This window comes from Schistocerca americana, chromosome 2, assembly GCF_021461395.2.
Source record: "Schistocerca americana isolate TAMUIC-IGC-003095 chromosome 2, iqSchAmer2.1, whole genome shotgun sequence".
Classification (NCBI taxonomy): Eukaryota; Metazoa; Arthropoda; class Insecta; order Orthoptera; family Acrididae; genus Schistocerca; species Schistocerca americana.
This window is the reverse complement of record NC_060120.1, coordinates 352868526-352883732: the sequence shown is the minus strand read 5'-3', so window position 1 is coordinate 352883732 and position 15207 is coordinate 352868526. Positions and strand designations below refer to the sequence as shown.

The following is a 15207-nucleotide window of genomic DNA, read 5'->3' as shown; positions in this document are numbered from 1 at the left end:
GAGAAACCACATACCGAAACTGAGGCACTGCCGGCTGTTCATAAGCAGTGCTCGATGAAGTTATTTCGCTTTTTATTCGTTGCCTTTAATATTCTTCTCATCAGTGGTGAGTGCTGCCTGCAGAAAGCGTTTATCTTGCGAATTCGCGTGAAAGTTTGTGTTCCCTGTGAGGCCCACTACTTGGGATTAACTTGACTGCTCCAGCCAGGTGGCTCGTTGGTCTAGGGGTATGATTCCTGCTTTGGGTGCAGGAGGTCCCGGGTTCAAATCCCGGACGAGCCCTGCCATTTTGACCGTGCTGAAGAGTAGGTGGAACTCAGCCCCGGTTGCAGCTCCTCAATGAAGAGTTGACGCCCGTTATAGCACGTGGATATAACAAGAATGCGGCACCAGTAAAGTACGTAGGTGTAATTCGGTAGAAAGGCAGACGGTAATTTTGCATGCAACGGAAAACAAGGTTGTCTTTGCGGGATATGTGCACCGTGAGTGGAGATTCAGCTTAATTGTGCGACAGTCTACCCTCATCTTACTAGCGACGGCAACAACCAAGGGGTGGCATGTAAGATTGAGCGTGGCTAAGAGTTTCTCATTATTAGTTAGCATCACACTTTGACAGAGCTGTGACAAGGCGAGTAGGGTGAGCTCAGGAAAGCCAGTAGCAAGCGCACTTGAAGTAGCCCTGAAGAACCGGATTATAAATTTTGCCAGCCATAATGAAGCTAGGGGCGTTCTCAGTTACCAAATACCGGTGCAATAAGAGAGCAACAGTATTTGACAGTAAAATGACGCCCTATCCGTCTAGCATACAACATTGCTTGTCTCTGCATACGCGGACGTGAGGTCATCTCGGAAATGAAATCCGAAATATAGATTAAAATTGTTGTGTTCCCGCCCGGGATCGAACCGGGGACCTTCTGCGTGTAAAGCAGACGTGATAACCGCTACACCACGGAAACGACGGTTCTTTTCATGTACCACCCGGAGACTCGTAATAGCAACAGTTTCTCTTCTGTGTTAGCAAGGGCATCGGCTACGAGCTCCCTCCGATTCGTGAAGTTCCTGTAGTAAAAGACGTCGATGGAAACAATCCAACCGCGACAGACAGGGAGAACGCTGGCTGAGCTGCAGCCCTACATGGTGAGACCATCAAAGGTGGCGTCATTCACATGCAGTGCGTTTTCGGAACGAATAGGCTCGTTGGTCTAGGGGTATGATTCCTGCTTCGGGTGCAGGAGGTCCCGGGTTCAAATCCCGGACGAGCCCTTGCGTTTTGTACAACGGTGTGGTAACAAATCGCATGGCGGCGGCTGTTTCGCGCATTTCCAGGCCTCCAAGTCAGCGCTAAAATCCGACAACCAGTTCTGAAACCGTTTCATGTTTCATTTGAGCCATGTGCACCCTGCTGATGGAACGTTTGAAGTTGATTTAAATGGTCACAGTAGAGATCGTAGCAAGTGTCTTGCTGAGTGCGACGAAAACGGGTTTCCGCCCGCAATCGAGCCGGGGACCTTCTGCGTGTTCGGCACGGCGCCTGGGCTCGGCGGCAGCTGCTGCTCTTTCCTTCCTTACGAGATACCGTCGATTCGCGCAGTCGTTATTGCAAAAGATGTCACCAAAGGCAATCGCTTCGTTAGCGGCACTTTGCCTGGGCTCGGCGGCAGCTCTACATGGAGGCACCAGCAGCCCAGCCAGGCCGCCGCCGGCACCGGTGCGCCACAGCGCAACGAGCCGGCGGCCGCCCTGCAATGCCCCTGTCGTTGCATATTCCACCCGCCCCATATCCTCTCCATGTCTGACTCACTACCCCAAATGACACTGCAGTCGACGTGCTTATTACTATCGCTTTTGGAAGAACCAAGGCGCAGTATTCTAGTGTCGAACCGGTACTGCAAATTGGGATTAAGCAAAAATTTATTGTGTGGTCGAGCGACAGCCTCGGCTCGCTCTTCCTACATGATCGCTTCTTGTGCGGAATAATTCCTAGCTCGCCGATGGCTTCAGAGTTGGTCTTCTCGAAGTTTTGCTTTCGCACTGCATTCCGCAATCTTTTCGTTATGAGTTGTGTGCTTCGGTTTCCCGACTTTCTTGTGTTTAGTGCGTTTGGCTTCTCTTAACCCTTAGCCACCGCTTGCCGAAATTTCCACACTATCATCTGTCGATCTGCAGAGCTCGATGACGGCCTCGCGGCCGTTCCTGAGCTCGTGGAACGGTCGAATCTGTAGTTGTTTCCAGATCTCTCCCACACAACGGCCTCCCAGAAGCTTGGATTACAGAAGTACGCCACTACTCCCAGCCGGAGATTAACGATTGAAAGCAGAATGACATGAGCTACACGCAGCTCCGATTTTTTTTTTTTTTTTGTGTCTGACCTACTTTGAAAGACTTTGTAGTCGATTTACTTACTACTATCGCTGTTGGAAACCAGGTGATAACCGCACAGTATTTTAGAGACGATCAGGTAATGAAAATTTAGAATAAGTAAAACAGTATCAAAAGAAGTTGTGTGGTGGAGCAGCACATGCAATTCACGCTTCCTAGATAATCGTTACTGCATAGAATAATTCTTTTGTCTGCGGCGTCTTCAGTATCCGTCTTCTGGAAACTTTGCTTGCAGTATATTGTGCAATCTTTTCGTTATGAGTTGGTGCTTGGTTTCCCGATGTTCTTTTGTTTAGTGCATTCGCCTTCTCTTAACCCTGAGAAACCACATACCGAAACTGAGGCACTGCCGGCTGTTCATAAGCAGTGCTCGATGAAGTTATTTCGCTTTTTATTCGTTGCCTTTAATATTCTTCTCATCAGTGGTGAGTGCTGCCTGCAGAAAGCGTTTATCTTGCGAATTCGCGTGAAAGTTTGTGTTCCCTGTGAGGCCCACTACTTGGGATTAACTTGACTGCTTCAGCCAGGTGGCTCGTTGGTCTAGGGGTATGATTCCTGCTTTGGGTGCAGGAGGTCCCGGGTTCAAATCCCGGACGAGCCCTGCCATTTTGACCGTGCTGAAGAGTAGGTGGAACTCAGCCCCGGTTGCAGCTCCTCAATGAAGAGTTGACGCCCGTTATAGCACGTGGATATAACAAGAATGCGGCACCAGTAAAGTACGTAGGTGTAATTCGGTAGAAAGGCAGACGGTAATTTTGCATGCAACGGAAAACAAGGTTGTCTTTGCGGGATATGTGCACCGTGAGTGGAGATTCAGCTTAATTGTGCGACAGTCTACCCTCATCTTACTAGCGACGGCAACAACCAAGGGGTGGCATGTAAGATTGAGCGTGGCTAAGAGTTTCTCATTATTAGTTAGCATCACACTTTGACAGAGCTGTGACAAGGCGAGTAGGGTGAGCTCAGGAAAGCCAGTAGCAAGCGCACTTGAAGTAGCCCTGAAGAACCGGATTATAAATTTTGCCAGCCATAATGAAGCTAGGGGCGTTCTCAGTTACCAAATACCGGTGCAATAAGAGAGCAACAGTATTTGACAGTAAAATGACGCCCTATCCGTCTAGCATACAACATTGCTTGTCTCTGCATACGCGGACGTGAGGTCATCTCGGAAATGAAATCCGAAATATAGATTAAAATTGTTGTGTTCCCGCCCGGGATCGAACCGGGGACCTTCTGCGTGTAAAGCAGACGTGATAACCGCTACACCACGGAAACGACGGTTCTTTTCATGTACCACCCGGAGACTCGTAATAGCAACAGTTTCTCTTCTGTGTTAGCAAGGGCATCGGCTACGAGCTCCCTCCGATTCGTGAAGTTCCTGTAGTAAAAGACGTCGATGGAAACAATCCAACCGCGACAGACAGGGAGAACGCTGGCTGAGCTGCAGCCCTACATGGTGAGACCATCAAAGGTGGCGTCATTCACATGCAGTGCGTTTTCGGAACGAATAGGCTCGTTGGTCTAGGGGTATGATTCCTGCTTCGGGTGCAGGAGGTCCCGGGTTCAAATCCCGGACGAGCCCTTGCGTTTTGTACAACGGTGTGGTAACAAATCGCATGGCGGCGGCTGTTTCGCGCATTTCCAGGCCTCCAAGTCAGCGCTAAAATCCGACAACCAGTTCTGAAACCGTTTCATGTTTCATTTGAGCCATGTGCACCCTGCTGATGGAACGTTTGAAGTTGATTTAAATGGTCACAGTAGAGATCGTAGCAAGTGTCTTGCTGAGTGCGACGAAAACGGGTTTCCGCCCGCAATCGAGCCGGGGACCTTCTGCGTGTTCGGCACGGCGCCTGGGCTCGGCGGCAGCTGCTGCTCTTTCCTTCCTTACGAGATACCGTCGATTCGCGCAGTCGTTATTGCAAAAGATGTCACCAAAGGCAATCGCTTCGTTAGCGGCACTTTGCCTGGGCTCGGCGGCAGCTCTACATGGAGGCACCAGCAGCCCAGCCAGGCCGCCGCCGGCACCGGTGCGCCACAGCGCAACGAGCCGGCGGCCGCCCTGCAATGCCCCTGTCGTTGCATATTCCACCCGCCCCATATCCTCTCCATGTCTGACTCACTACCCCAAATGACACTGCAGTCGACGTGCTTATTACTATCGCTTTTGGAAGAACCAAGGCGCAGTATTCTAGTGTCGAACCGGTATTGCAAACTTGGAATAAGCAAAAATTAATTGTGTGGTCGAGCGACACCCTCGCTTCTTGTGCGGAATAATTCCTAGCGCGCCGATGGCTTCAGAGTTGGTCTTCTCGAAGTTTTGCTTTCGCACTGCATTCCGCAATCTTTTCGTTATGAGTTGTGTGCTTCGGTTTCCCGACTTTCTTGTGTTTAGTGCGTTTGGCTTCTCTTAACCCTTAGCCACCGCTTGCCGAAATTTCCACACTATCATCTGTCGATCTGCAGAGCTCGATGACGGCCTCGCGGCCGTTCCTGAGCTCGTGGAACGGTCGAATCTGTAGTTGTTTCCAGATCTCTCCCACACAACGGCCTCCCAGAAGCTTGGATTACAGAAGTACGCCACTACTCCCAGCCGGAGATTAACGATTGAAAGCAGAATGACATGAGCTACACGCAGCTCCGATTTTTTTTTTTTTTTGTGTCTGACCTACTTTGAAAGACTTTGTAGTCGATTTACTTACTACTATCGCTGTTGGAAACCAGGTGATAACCGCACAGTATTTTAGAGACGATCAGGTAATGAAAATTTAGAATAAGTAAAACAGTATCAAAAGAAGTTGTGTGGTGGAGCAGCACATGCAATTCACGCTTCCTAGATAATCGTTACTGCATAGAATAATTCTTTTGTCTGCGGCGTCTTCAGTATCCGTCTTCTGGAAATTTTGCTTGCAGTATATTGTGCAATCTTTTCGTTATGAGTTGGTGCTTGGTTTCCCGATGTTCTTTTGTTTAGTGCATTCGCCTTCTCTTAACCCTGAGAAACCACATACCGAAACTGAGGCACTGCCGGCTGTTCATAAGCAGTGCTCGATGAAGTTATTTCCCTTTTTATTCGTTGCCTTTAATATTCTTCTCATCAGTGGTGAGTGCTGCCTGCAGAAAGCGTTTATCTTGCGAATTCGCGTGAAAGTTTGTGTTCCCTGTGAGGCCCACTACTTGGGATTAACTTGACTGCTCCAGCCAGGAGGCTCGTTGGTCTAGGGGTATGATTCCTGCTTTGGATGCAGGAGGTCCCGGGTTCAAATCCCGGACGAGCCCTGCCATTTTGATCGTGCTGAAGAGTAGGTGGAACTCAGCCCCGGTTGCAGCTCCTCAATGAAGAGTTGACGCCCGTTATAGCACGTGGATATAACAAGAATGCGGCACCAGTAAAGTACGTAGGTGTAATTCGGTAGAAAGGCAGACGGTAATTTTGCATGCAACGGAAAACAAGGTTGTCTTTGCGGGATATGTGCACCGTGAGTGGAGATTCAGCTTAATTGTGCGACAGTCTACCCTCATCTTACTAGCGACGGCAACAACCAAGGGGTGGCATGTAAGATTGAGCGTGGCTAAGAGTTTCTCATTATTAGTTAGCATCACACTTTGACAGAGCTGTGACAAGGCGAGTAGGGTGAGCTCAGGAAAGCCAGTAGCAAGCGCACTTGAAGTAGCCCTGAAGAACCGGATTATAAATTTTGCCAGCCATAATGAAGCTAGGGGCGTTCTCAGTTACCAAATACCGGTGCAATAAGAGAGCAACAGTATTTGACAGTAAAATGACGCCCTATCCGTCTAGCATACAACATTGCTTGTCTCTGCATACGCGGACGTGAGGTCATCTCGGAAATGAAATCCGAAATATAGATTAAAATTGTTGTGTTCCCGCCCGGGATCGAACCGGGGACCTTCTGCGTGTAAAGCAGACGTGATAACCGCTACACCACGGAAACGACGGTTCTTTTCATGTACCACCCGGAGACTCGTAATAGCAACAGTTTCTCTTCTGTGTTAGCAAGGGCATCGGCTACGAGCTCCCTCCGATTCGTGAAGTTCCTGTAGTAAAAGACGTCGATGGAAACAATCCAACCGCGACAGACAGGGAGAACGCTGGCTGAGCTGCAGCCCTACATGGTGAGACCATCAAAGGTGGCGTCATTCACATGCAGTGCGTTTTCGGAACGAATAGGCTCGTTGGTCTAGGGGTATGATTCCTGCTTCGGGTGCAGGAGGTCCCGGGTTCAAATCCCGGACGAGCCCTTGCGTTTTGTACAACGGTGTGGTAACAAATCGCATGGCGGCGGCTGTTTCGCGCATTTCCAGGCCTCCAAGTCAGCGCTAAAATCCGACAACCAGTTCTGAAACCGTTTCATGTTTCATTTGAGCCATGTGCACCCTGCTGATGGAACGTTTGAAGTTGATTTAAATGGTCACAGTAGAGATCGTAGCAAGTGTCTTGCTGAGTGCGACGAAAACGGGTTTCCGCCCGCAATCGAGCCGGGGACCTTCTGCGTGTTCGGCACGGCGCCTGGGCTCGGCGGCAGCTGCTGCTCTTTCCTTCCTTACGAGATACCGTCGATTCGCGCAGTCGTTATTGCAAAAGATGTCACCAAAGGCAATCGCTTCGTTAGCGGCACTTTGCCTGGGCTCGGCGGCAGCTCTACATGGAGGCACCAGCAGCCCAGCCAGGCCGCCGCCGGCACCGGTGCGCCACAGCGCAACGAGCCGGCGGCCGCCCTGCAATGCCCCTGTCGTTGCATATTCCACCCGCCCCATATCCTCTCCATGTCTGACTCACTACCCCAAATGACACTGCAGTCGACGTGCTTATTACTATCGCTTTTGGAAGAACCAAGGCGCAGTATTCTAGTGTCGAACCGGTACTGCAAATTGGGATTAAGCAAAAATTTATTGTGTGGTCGAGCGACAGCCTCGGCTCGCTCTTCCTACATGATCGCTTCTTGTGCGGAATAATTCCTAGCTCGCCGATGGCTTCAGAGTTGGTCTTCTCGAAGTTTTGCTTTCGCACTGCATTCCGCAATCTTTTCGTTATGAGTTGTGTGCTTCGGTTTCCCGACTTTCTTGTGTTTAGTGCGTTTGGCTTCTCTTAACCCTTAGCCACCGCTTGCCGAAATTTCCACACTATCATCTGTCGATCTGCAGAGCTCGATGACGGCCTCGCGGCCGTTCCTGAGCTCGTGGAACGGTCGAATCTGTAGTTGTTTCCAGATCTCTCCCACACAACGGCCTCCCAGAAGCTTGGATTACAGAAGTACGCCACTACTCCCAGCCGGAGATTAACGATTGAAAGCAGAATGACATGAGCTACACGCAGCTCCGATTTTTTTTTTTTTTTTGTGTCTGACCTACTTTGAAAGACTTTGTAGTCGATTTACTTACTACTATCGCTGTTGGAAACCAGGTGATAACCGCACAGTATTTTAGAGACGATCAGGTAATGAAAATTTAGAATAAGTAAAACAGTATCAAAAGAAGTTGTGTGGTGGAGCAGCACATGCAATTCACGCTTCCTAGATAATCGTTACTGCATAGAATAATTCTTTTGTCTGCGGCGTCTTCAGTATCCGTCTTCTGGAAATTTTGCTTGCAGTATATTGTGCAATCTTTTCGTTATGAGTTGGTGCTTGGTTTCCCGATGTTCTTTTGTTTAGTGCATTCGCCTTCTCTTAACCCTGAGAAACCACATACCGAAACTGAGGCACTGCCGGCTGTTCATGAGCAGTGCTCGATGAAGTTATTTCCCTTTTTATTCGTTGCCTTTAATATTCTTCTCATCAGTGGTGAGTGCTGCCTGCAGAAAGCGTTTATCTTGCGAATTCGCGTGAAAGTTTGTGTTCCCTGTGAGGCCCACTACTTGGGATTAACTTGACTGCTCCAGCCAGGAGGCTCGTTGGTCTAGGGGTATGATTCCTGCTTTGGGTGCAGGAGGTCCCGGGTTCAAATCCCGGACGAGCCCTGCCATTTTGACCGTGCTGAAGAGTAGGTGGAACTCAGCCCCGGTTGCAGCTCCTCAATGAAGAGTTGACGCCCGTTATAGCACGTGGATATAACAAGAATGCGGCACCAGTAAAGTACGTAGGTGTAATTCGGTAGAAAGGCAGACGGTAATTTTGCATGCAACGGAAAACAAGGTTGTCTTTGCGGGATATGTGCACCGTGAGTGGAGATTCAGCTTAATTGTGCGACAGTCTACCCTCATCTTACTAGCGACGGCAACAACCAAGGGGTGGCATGTAAGATTGAGCGTGGCTAAGAGTTTCTCATTATTAGTTAGCATCACACTTTGACAGAGCTGTGACAAGGCGAGTAGGGTGAGCTCAGGAAAGCCAGTAGCAAGCGCACTTGAAGTAGCCCTGAAGAACCGGATTATAAATTTTGCCAGCCATAATGAAGCTAGGGGCGTTCTCAGTTACCAAATACCGGTGCAATAAGAGAGCAACAGTATTTGACAGTAAAATGACGCCCTATCCGTCTAGCATACAACATTGCTTGTCTCTGCATACGCGGACGTGAGGTCATCTCGGAAATGAAATCCGAAATATAGATTAAAATTGTTGTGTTCCCGCCCGGGATCGAACCGGGGACCTTCTGCGTGTAAAGCAGACGTGATAACCGCTACACCACGGAAACGACGGTTCTTTTCATGTACCACCCGGAGACTCGTAATAGCAACAGTTTCTCTTCTGTGTTAGCAAGGGCATCGGCTACGAGCTCCCTCCGATTCGTGAAGTTCCTGTAGTAAAAGACGTCGATGGAAACAATCCAACCGCGACAGACAGGGAGAACGCTGGCTGAGCTGCAGCCCTACATGGTGAGACCATCAAAGGTGGCGTCATTCACATGCAGTGCGTTTTCGGAACGAATAGGCTCGTTGGTCTAGGGGTATGATTCCTGCTTCGGGTGCAGGAGGTCCCGGGTTCAAATCCCGGACGAACCCTTGCGTTTTGTACAACGGTGTGGTAACAAATCGCATGGCGGCGGCTGTTTCGCGCATTTCCAGGCCTCCAAGTCAGCGCTAAAATCCGACAACCAGTTCTGAAACCGTTTCATGTTTCATTTGAGCCATGTGCACCCTGCTGATGGAACGTTTGAAGTTGATTTAAATGGTCACAGTAGAGATCGTAGCAAGTGTCTTGCTGAGTGCGACGAAAACGGGTTTCCGCCCGCAATCGAGCCGGGGACCTTCTGCGTGTTCGGCACGGCGCCTGGGCTCGGCGGCAGCTGCTGCTCTTTCCTTCCTTACGAGATACCGTCGATTCGCGCAGTCGTTATTGCAAAAGATGTCACCAAAGGCAATCGCTTCGTTAGCGGCACTTTGCCTGGGCTCGGCGGCAGCTCTACATGGAGGCACCAGCAGCCCAGCCAGGCCGCCGCCGGCACCGGTGCGCCACAGCGCAACGAGCCGGCGGCCGCCCTGCAATGCCCCTGTCGTTGCATATTCCACCCGCCCCATATCCTCTCCATGTCTGACTCACTACCCCAAATGACACTGCAGTCGACGTGCTTATTACTATCGCTTTTGGAAGAACCAAGGCGCAGTATTCTAGTGTCGAACCGGTACTGCAAATTGGGATTAAGCAAAAATTTGTTGTGTGGTCGAGCGACAGCCTCGGCTCGCTCTTCCTACATGATCGCTTCTTGTGCGGAATAATTCCTAGCTCGCCGATGGCTTCAGAGTTGGTCTTCTCGAAGTTTTGCTTTCGCACTGCATTCCGCAATCTTTTCGTTATGAGTTGTGTGCTTCGGTTTCCCGACTTTCTTGTGTTTAGTGCGTTTGGCTTCTCTTAACCCTTAGCCACCGCTTGCCGAAATTTCCACACTATCATCTGTCGATCTGCAGAGCTCGATGACGGCCTCGCGGCCGTTCCTGAGCTCGTGGAACGGTCGAATCTGTAGTTGTTTCCAGATCTCTCCCACACAACGGCCTCCCAGAAGCTTGGATTACAGAAGTACGCCACTACTCCCAGCCGGAGATTAACGATTGAAAGCAGAATGACATGAGCTACACGCAGCTCCGATTTTTTTTTTTTTTTTGTGTCTGACCTACTTTGAAAGACTTTGTAGTCGATTTACTTACTACTATCGCTGTTGGAAACCAGGTGATAACCGCACAGTATTTTAGAGACGATCAGGTAATGAAAATTTAGAATAAGTAAAACAGTATCAAAAGAAGTTGTGTGGTGGAGCAGCACATGCAATTCACGCTTCCTAGATAATCGTTACTGCATAGAATAATTCTTTTGTCTGCGGCGTCTTCAGTATCCGTCTTCTGGAAATTTTGCTTGCAGTATATTGTGCAATCTTTTCGTTATGAGTTGGTGCTTGGTTTCCCGATGTTCTTTTGTTTAGTGCATTCGCCTTCTCTTAACCCTGAGAAACCACATACCGAAACTGAGGCACTGCCGGCTGTTCATAAGCAGTGCTCGATGAAGTTATTTCCCTTTTTATTCGTTGCCTTTAATATTCTTCTCATCAGTGGTGAGTGCTGCCTGCAGAAAGCGTTTATCTTGCGAATTCGCGTGAAAGTTTGTGTTCCCTGTGAGGCCCACTACTTGGGATTAACTTGACTGCTCCAGCCAGGAGGCTCGTTGGTCTAGGGGTATGATTCCTGCTTTGGGTGCAGGAGGTCCCGGGTTCAAATCCCGGACGAGCCCTGCCATTTTGACCGTGCTGAAGAGTAGGTGGAACTCAGCCCCGGTTGCAGCTCCTCAATGAAGAGTTGACGCCCGTTATAGCACGTGGATATAACAAGAATGCGGCACCAGTAAAGTACGTAGGTGTAATTCGGTAGAAAGGCAGACGGTAATTTTGCATGCAACGGAAAACAAGGTTGTCTTTGCGGGATATGTGCACCGTGAGTGGAGATTCAGCTTAATTGTGCGACAGTCTACCCTCATCTTACTAGCGACGGCAACAACCAAGGGGTGGCATGTAAGATTGAGCGTGGCTAAGAGTTTCTCATTATTAGTTAGCATCACACTTTGACAGAGCTGTGACAAGGCGAGTAGGGTGAGCTCAGGAAAGCCAGTAGCAAGCGCACTTGAAGTAGCCCTGAAGAACCGGATTATAAATTTTGCCAGCCATAATGAAGCTAGGGGCGTTCTCAGTTACCAAATACCGGTGCAATAAGAGAGCAACAGTATTTGACAGTAAAATGACGCCCTATCCGTCTAGCATACAACATTGCTTGTCTCTGCATACGCGGACGTGAGGTCATCTCGGAAATGAAATCCGAAATATAGATTAAAATTGTTGTGTTCCCGCCCGGGATCGAACCGGGGACCTTCTGCGTGTAAAGCAGACGTGATAACCGCTACACCACGGAAACGACGGTTCTTTTCATGTACCACCCGGAGACTCGTAATAGCAACAGTTTCTCTTCTGTGTTAGCAAGGGCATCGGCTACGAGCTCCCTCCGATTCGTGAAGTTCCTGTAGTAAAAGACGTCGATGGAAACAATCCAACCGCGACAGACAGGGAGAACGCTGGCTGAGCTGCAGCCCTACATGGTGAGACCATCAAAGGTGGCGTCATTCACATGCAGTGCGTTTTCGGAACGAATAGGCTCGTTGGTCTAGGGGTATGATTCCTGCTTCGGGTGCAGGAGGTCCCGGGTTCAAATCCCGGACGAGCCCTTGCGTTTTGTACAACGGTGTGGTAACAAATCGCATGGCGGCGGCTGTTTCGCGCATTTCCAGGCCTCCAAGTCAGCGCTAAAATCCGACAACCAGTTCTGAAACCGTTTCATGTTTCATTTGAGCCATGTGCACCCTGCTGATGGAACGTTTGAAGTTGATTTAAATGGTCACAGTAGAGATCGTAGCAAGTGTCTTGCTGAGTGCGACGAAAACGGGTTTCCGCCCGCAATCGAGTCGGGGACCTTCTGCGTGTTCGGCACGGCGCCTGGGCTCGGCGGCAGCTGCTGCTCTTTCCTTCCTTACGAGATACCGTCGATTCGCGCAGTCGTTATTGCAAAAGATGTCACCAAAGGCAATCGCTTCGTTAGCGGCACTTTGCCTGGGCTCGGCGGCAGCTCTACATGGAGGCACCAGCAGCCCAGCCAGGCCGCCGCCGGCACCGGTGCGCCACAGCGCAACGAGCCGGCGGCCGCCCTGCAATGCCCCTGTCGTTGCATATTCCACCCGCCCCATATCCTCTCCATGTCTGACTCACTACCCCAAATGACACTGCAGTCGACGTGCTTATTACTATCGCTTTTGGAAGAACCAAGGCGCAGTATTCTAGTGTCGAACCGGTACTGCAAATTGGGATTAAGCAAAAATTTATTGTGTGGTCGAGCGACAGCCTCGGCTCGCTCTTCCTACATGATCGCTTCTTGTGCGGAATAATTCCTAGCTCGCCGATGGCTTCAGAGTTGGTCTTCTCGAAGTTTTGCTTTCGCACTGCATTCCGCAATCTTTTCGTTATGAGTTGTGTGCTTCGGTTTCCCGACTTTCTTGTGTTTAGTGCGTTTGGCTTCTCTTAACCCTTAGCCACCGCTTGCCGAAATTTCCACACTATCATCTGTCGATCTGCAGAGCTCGATGACGGCCTCGCGGCCGTTCCTGAGCTCGTGGAACGGTCGAATCTGTAGTTGTTTCCAGATCTCTCCCACACAACGGCCTCCCAGAAGCTTGGATTACAGAAGTACGCCACTACTCCCAGCCGGAGATTAACGATTGAAAGCAGAATGACATGAGCTACACGCAGCTCCGATTTTTTTTTTTTTTTTGTGTCTGACCTACTTTGAAAGACTTTGTAGTCGATTTACTTACTACTATCGCTGTTGGAAACCAGGTGATAACCGCACAGTATTTTAGAGACGATCAGGTAATGAAAATTTAGAATAAGTAAAACAGTATCAAAAGAAGTTGTGTGGTGGAGCAGCACATGCAATTCACGCTTCCTAGATAATCGTTACTGCATAGAATAATTCTTTTGTCTGCGGCGTCTTCAGTATCCGTCTTCTGGAAATTTTGCTTGCAGTATATTGTGCAATCTTTTCGTTATGAGTTGGTGCTTGGTTTCCCGATGTTCTTTTGTTTAGTGCATTCGCCTTCTCTTAACCCTGAGAAACCACATACCGAAACTGAGGCACTGCCGGCTGTTCATAAGCAGTGCTCGATGAAGTTATTTCCCTTTTTATTCGTTGCCTTTAATATTCTTCTCATCAGTGGTGAGTGCTGCCTGCAGAAAGCGTTTATCTTGCGAATTCGCGTGAAAGTTTGTGTTCCCTGTGAGGCCCACTACTTGGGATTAACTTGACTGCTCCAGCCAGGAGGCTCGTTGGTCTAGGGGTATGATTCCTGCTTTGGGTGCAGGAGGTCCCGGGTTCAAATCCCGGACGAGCCCTGCCATTTTGACCGTGCTGAAGAGTAGGTGGAACTCAGCCCCGGTTGCAGCTCCTCAATGAAGAGTTGACGCCCGTTATAGCACGTGGATATAACAAGAATGCGGCACCAGTAAAGTACGTAGGTGTAATTCGGTAGAAAGGCAGACGGTAATTTTGCATGCAACGGAAAACAAGGTTGTCTTTGCGGGATATGTGCACCGTGAGTGGAGATTCAGCTTAATTGTGCGACAGTCTACCCTCATCTTACTAGCGACGGCAACAACCAAGGGGTGGCATGTAAGATTGAGCGTGGCTAAGAGTTTCTCATTATTAGTTAGCATCACACTTTGACAGAGCTGTGACAAGGCGAGTAGGGTGAGCTCAGGAAAGCCAGTAGCAAGCGCACTTGAAGTAGCCCTGAAGAACCGGATTATAAATTTTGCCAGCCATAATGAAGCTAGGGGCGTTCTCAGTTACCAAATACCGGTGCAATAAGAGAGCAACAGTATTTGACAGTAAAATGACGCCCTATCCGTCTAGCATACAACATTGCTTGTCTCTGCATACGCGGACGTGAGGTCATCTCGGAAATGAAATCCGAAATATAGATTAAAATTGTTGTGTTCCCGCCCGGGATCGAACCGGGGACCTTCTGCGTGTAAAGCAGACGTGATAACCGCTACACCACGGAAACGACGGTTCTTTTCATGTACCACCCGGAGACTCGTAATAGCAACAGTTTCTCTTCTGTGTTAGCAAGGGCATCGGCTACGAGCTCCCTCCGATTCGTGAAGTTCCTGTAGTAAAAGACGTCGATGGAAACAATCCAACCGCGACAGACAGGGAGAACGCTGGCTGAGCTGCAGCCCTACATGGTGAGACCATCAAAGGTGGCGTCATTCACATGCAGTGCGTTTTCGGAACGAATAGGCTCGTTGGTCTAGGGGTATGATTCCTGCTTCGGGTGCAGGAGGTCCCGGGTTCAAATCCCGGACGAGCCCTTGCGTTTTGTACAACGGTGTGGTAACAAATCGCATGGCGGCGGCTGTTTCGCGCATTTCCAGGCCTCCAAGTCAGCGCTAAAATCCGACAACCAGTTCTGAAACCGTTTCATGTTTCATTTGAGCCATGTGCACCCTGCTGATGGAACGTTTGAAGTTGATTTAAATGGTCACAGTAGAGATCGTAGCAAGTGTCTTGCTGAGTGCGACGAAAACGGGTTTCCGCCCGCAATCGAGCCGGGGACCTTCTGCGTGTTCGGCACGGCGCCTGGGCTCGGCGGCAGCTGCTGCTCTTTCCTTCCTTACGAGATACCGTCGATTCGCGCAGTCGTTATTGCAAAAGATGTCACCAAAGGCAATCGCTTCGTTAGCGGCACTTTGCCTGGGCTCGGCGGCAGCTCTACATGGAGGCACCAGCAGCCCAGCCAGGCCGCCGCCGGCACCGGTGCGCCACAGCGCAACGAGCCGGCGGCCGCC

General features: G+C 49.9%; 18 non-coding genes across 18 annotated transcripts; 12 read left to right on the top strand and 6 right to left on the bottom strand.

The window, feature by feature from the left end:
- The first annotated feature begins 210 nt into the window (after window positions 1-210).
- Window positions 211-282, top strand: Trnap-ugg. The gene has a single exon. It is a non-coding gene; the product is annotated as a tRNA-Pro (tRNA).
- Window positions 283-883: 601 nt separating this feature from the next.
- On the bottom strand, window positions 884-956 carry Trnav-uac. The gene has a single exon. It is a non-coding gene; the product is annotated as a tRNA-Val (tRNA).
- A 235-nt stretch (window positions 957-1191) lies between these two features.
- Window positions 1192-1263, top strand: Trnap-cgg. The gene has a single exon. It is a non-coding gene; the product is annotated as a tRNA-Pro (tRNA).
- A 1645-nt stretch (window positions 1264-2908) lies between these two features.
- Window positions 2909-2980, top strand: Trnap-ugg. The gene has a single exon. It is a non-coding gene; the product is annotated as a tRNA-Pro (tRNA).
- A 601-nt stretch (window positions 2981-3581) lies between these two features.
- On the bottom strand, window positions 3582-3654 carry Trnav-uac. Its single transcript has one exon. It is a non-coding gene; the product is annotated as a tRNA-Val (tRNA).
- Window positions 3655-3889: 235 nt separating this feature from the next.
- On the top strand, window positions 3890-3961 carry Trnap-cgg. The gene has a single exon. It is a non-coding gene; the product is annotated as a tRNA-Pro (tRNA).
- Window positions 3962-5583: 1622 nt separating this feature from the next.
- On the top strand, window positions 5584-5655 carry Trnap-ugg. The gene has a single exon. It is a non-coding gene; the product is annotated as a tRNA-Pro (tRNA).
- Window positions 5656-6256: 601 nt separating this feature from the next.
- Trnav-uac lies at window positions 6257-6329 on the bottom strand. Its single transcript has one exon. It is a non-coding gene; the product is annotated as a tRNA-Val (tRNA).
- A 235-nt stretch (window positions 6330-6564) lies between these two features.
- Trnap-cgg lies at window positions 6565-6636 on the top strand. The gene has a single exon. It is a non-coding gene; the product is annotated as a tRNA-Pro (tRNA).
- A 1645-nt stretch (window positions 6637-8281) lies between these two features.
- Window positions 8282-8353, top strand: Trnap-ugg. The gene has a single exon. It is a non-coding gene; the product is annotated as a tRNA-Pro (tRNA).
- Window positions 8354-8954: 601 nt separating this feature from the next.
- On the bottom strand, window positions 8955-9027 carry Trnav-uac. Its single transcript has one exon. It is a non-coding gene; the product is annotated as a tRNA-Val (tRNA).
- A 235-nt stretch (window positions 9028-9262) lies between these two features.
- Trnap-cgg lies at window positions 9263-9334 on the top strand. The gene has a single exon. It is a non-coding gene; the product is annotated as a tRNA-Pro (tRNA).
- Window positions 9335-10979: 1645 nt separating this feature from the next.
- On the top strand, window positions 10980-11051 carry Trnap-ugg. The gene has a single exon. It is a non-coding gene; the product is annotated as a tRNA-Pro (tRNA).
- Window positions 11052-11652: 601 nt separating this feature from the next.
- Window positions 11653-11725, bottom strand: Trnav-uac. Its single transcript has one exon. It is a non-coding gene; the product is annotated as a tRNA-Val (tRNA).
- Window positions 11726-11960: 235 nt separating this feature from the next.
- On the top strand, window positions 11961-12032 carry Trnap-cgg. Its single transcript has one exon. It is a non-coding gene; the product is annotated as a tRNA-Pro (tRNA).
- Window positions 12033-13677: 1645 nt separating this feature from the next.
- On the top strand, window positions 13678-13749 carry Trnap-ugg. Its single transcript has one exon. It is a non-coding gene; the product is annotated as a tRNA-Pro (tRNA).
- Window positions 13750-14350: 601 nt separating this feature from the next.
- Window positions 14351-14423, bottom strand: Trnav-uac. Its single transcript has one exon. It is a non-coding gene; the product is annotated as a tRNA-Val (tRNA).
- Window positions 14424-14658: 235 nt separating this feature from the next.
- Trnap-cgg lies at window positions 14659-14730 on the top strand. The gene has a single exon. It is a non-coding gene; the product is annotated as a tRNA-Pro (tRNA).
- Window positions 14731-15207: the final 477 nt, after the last annotated feature.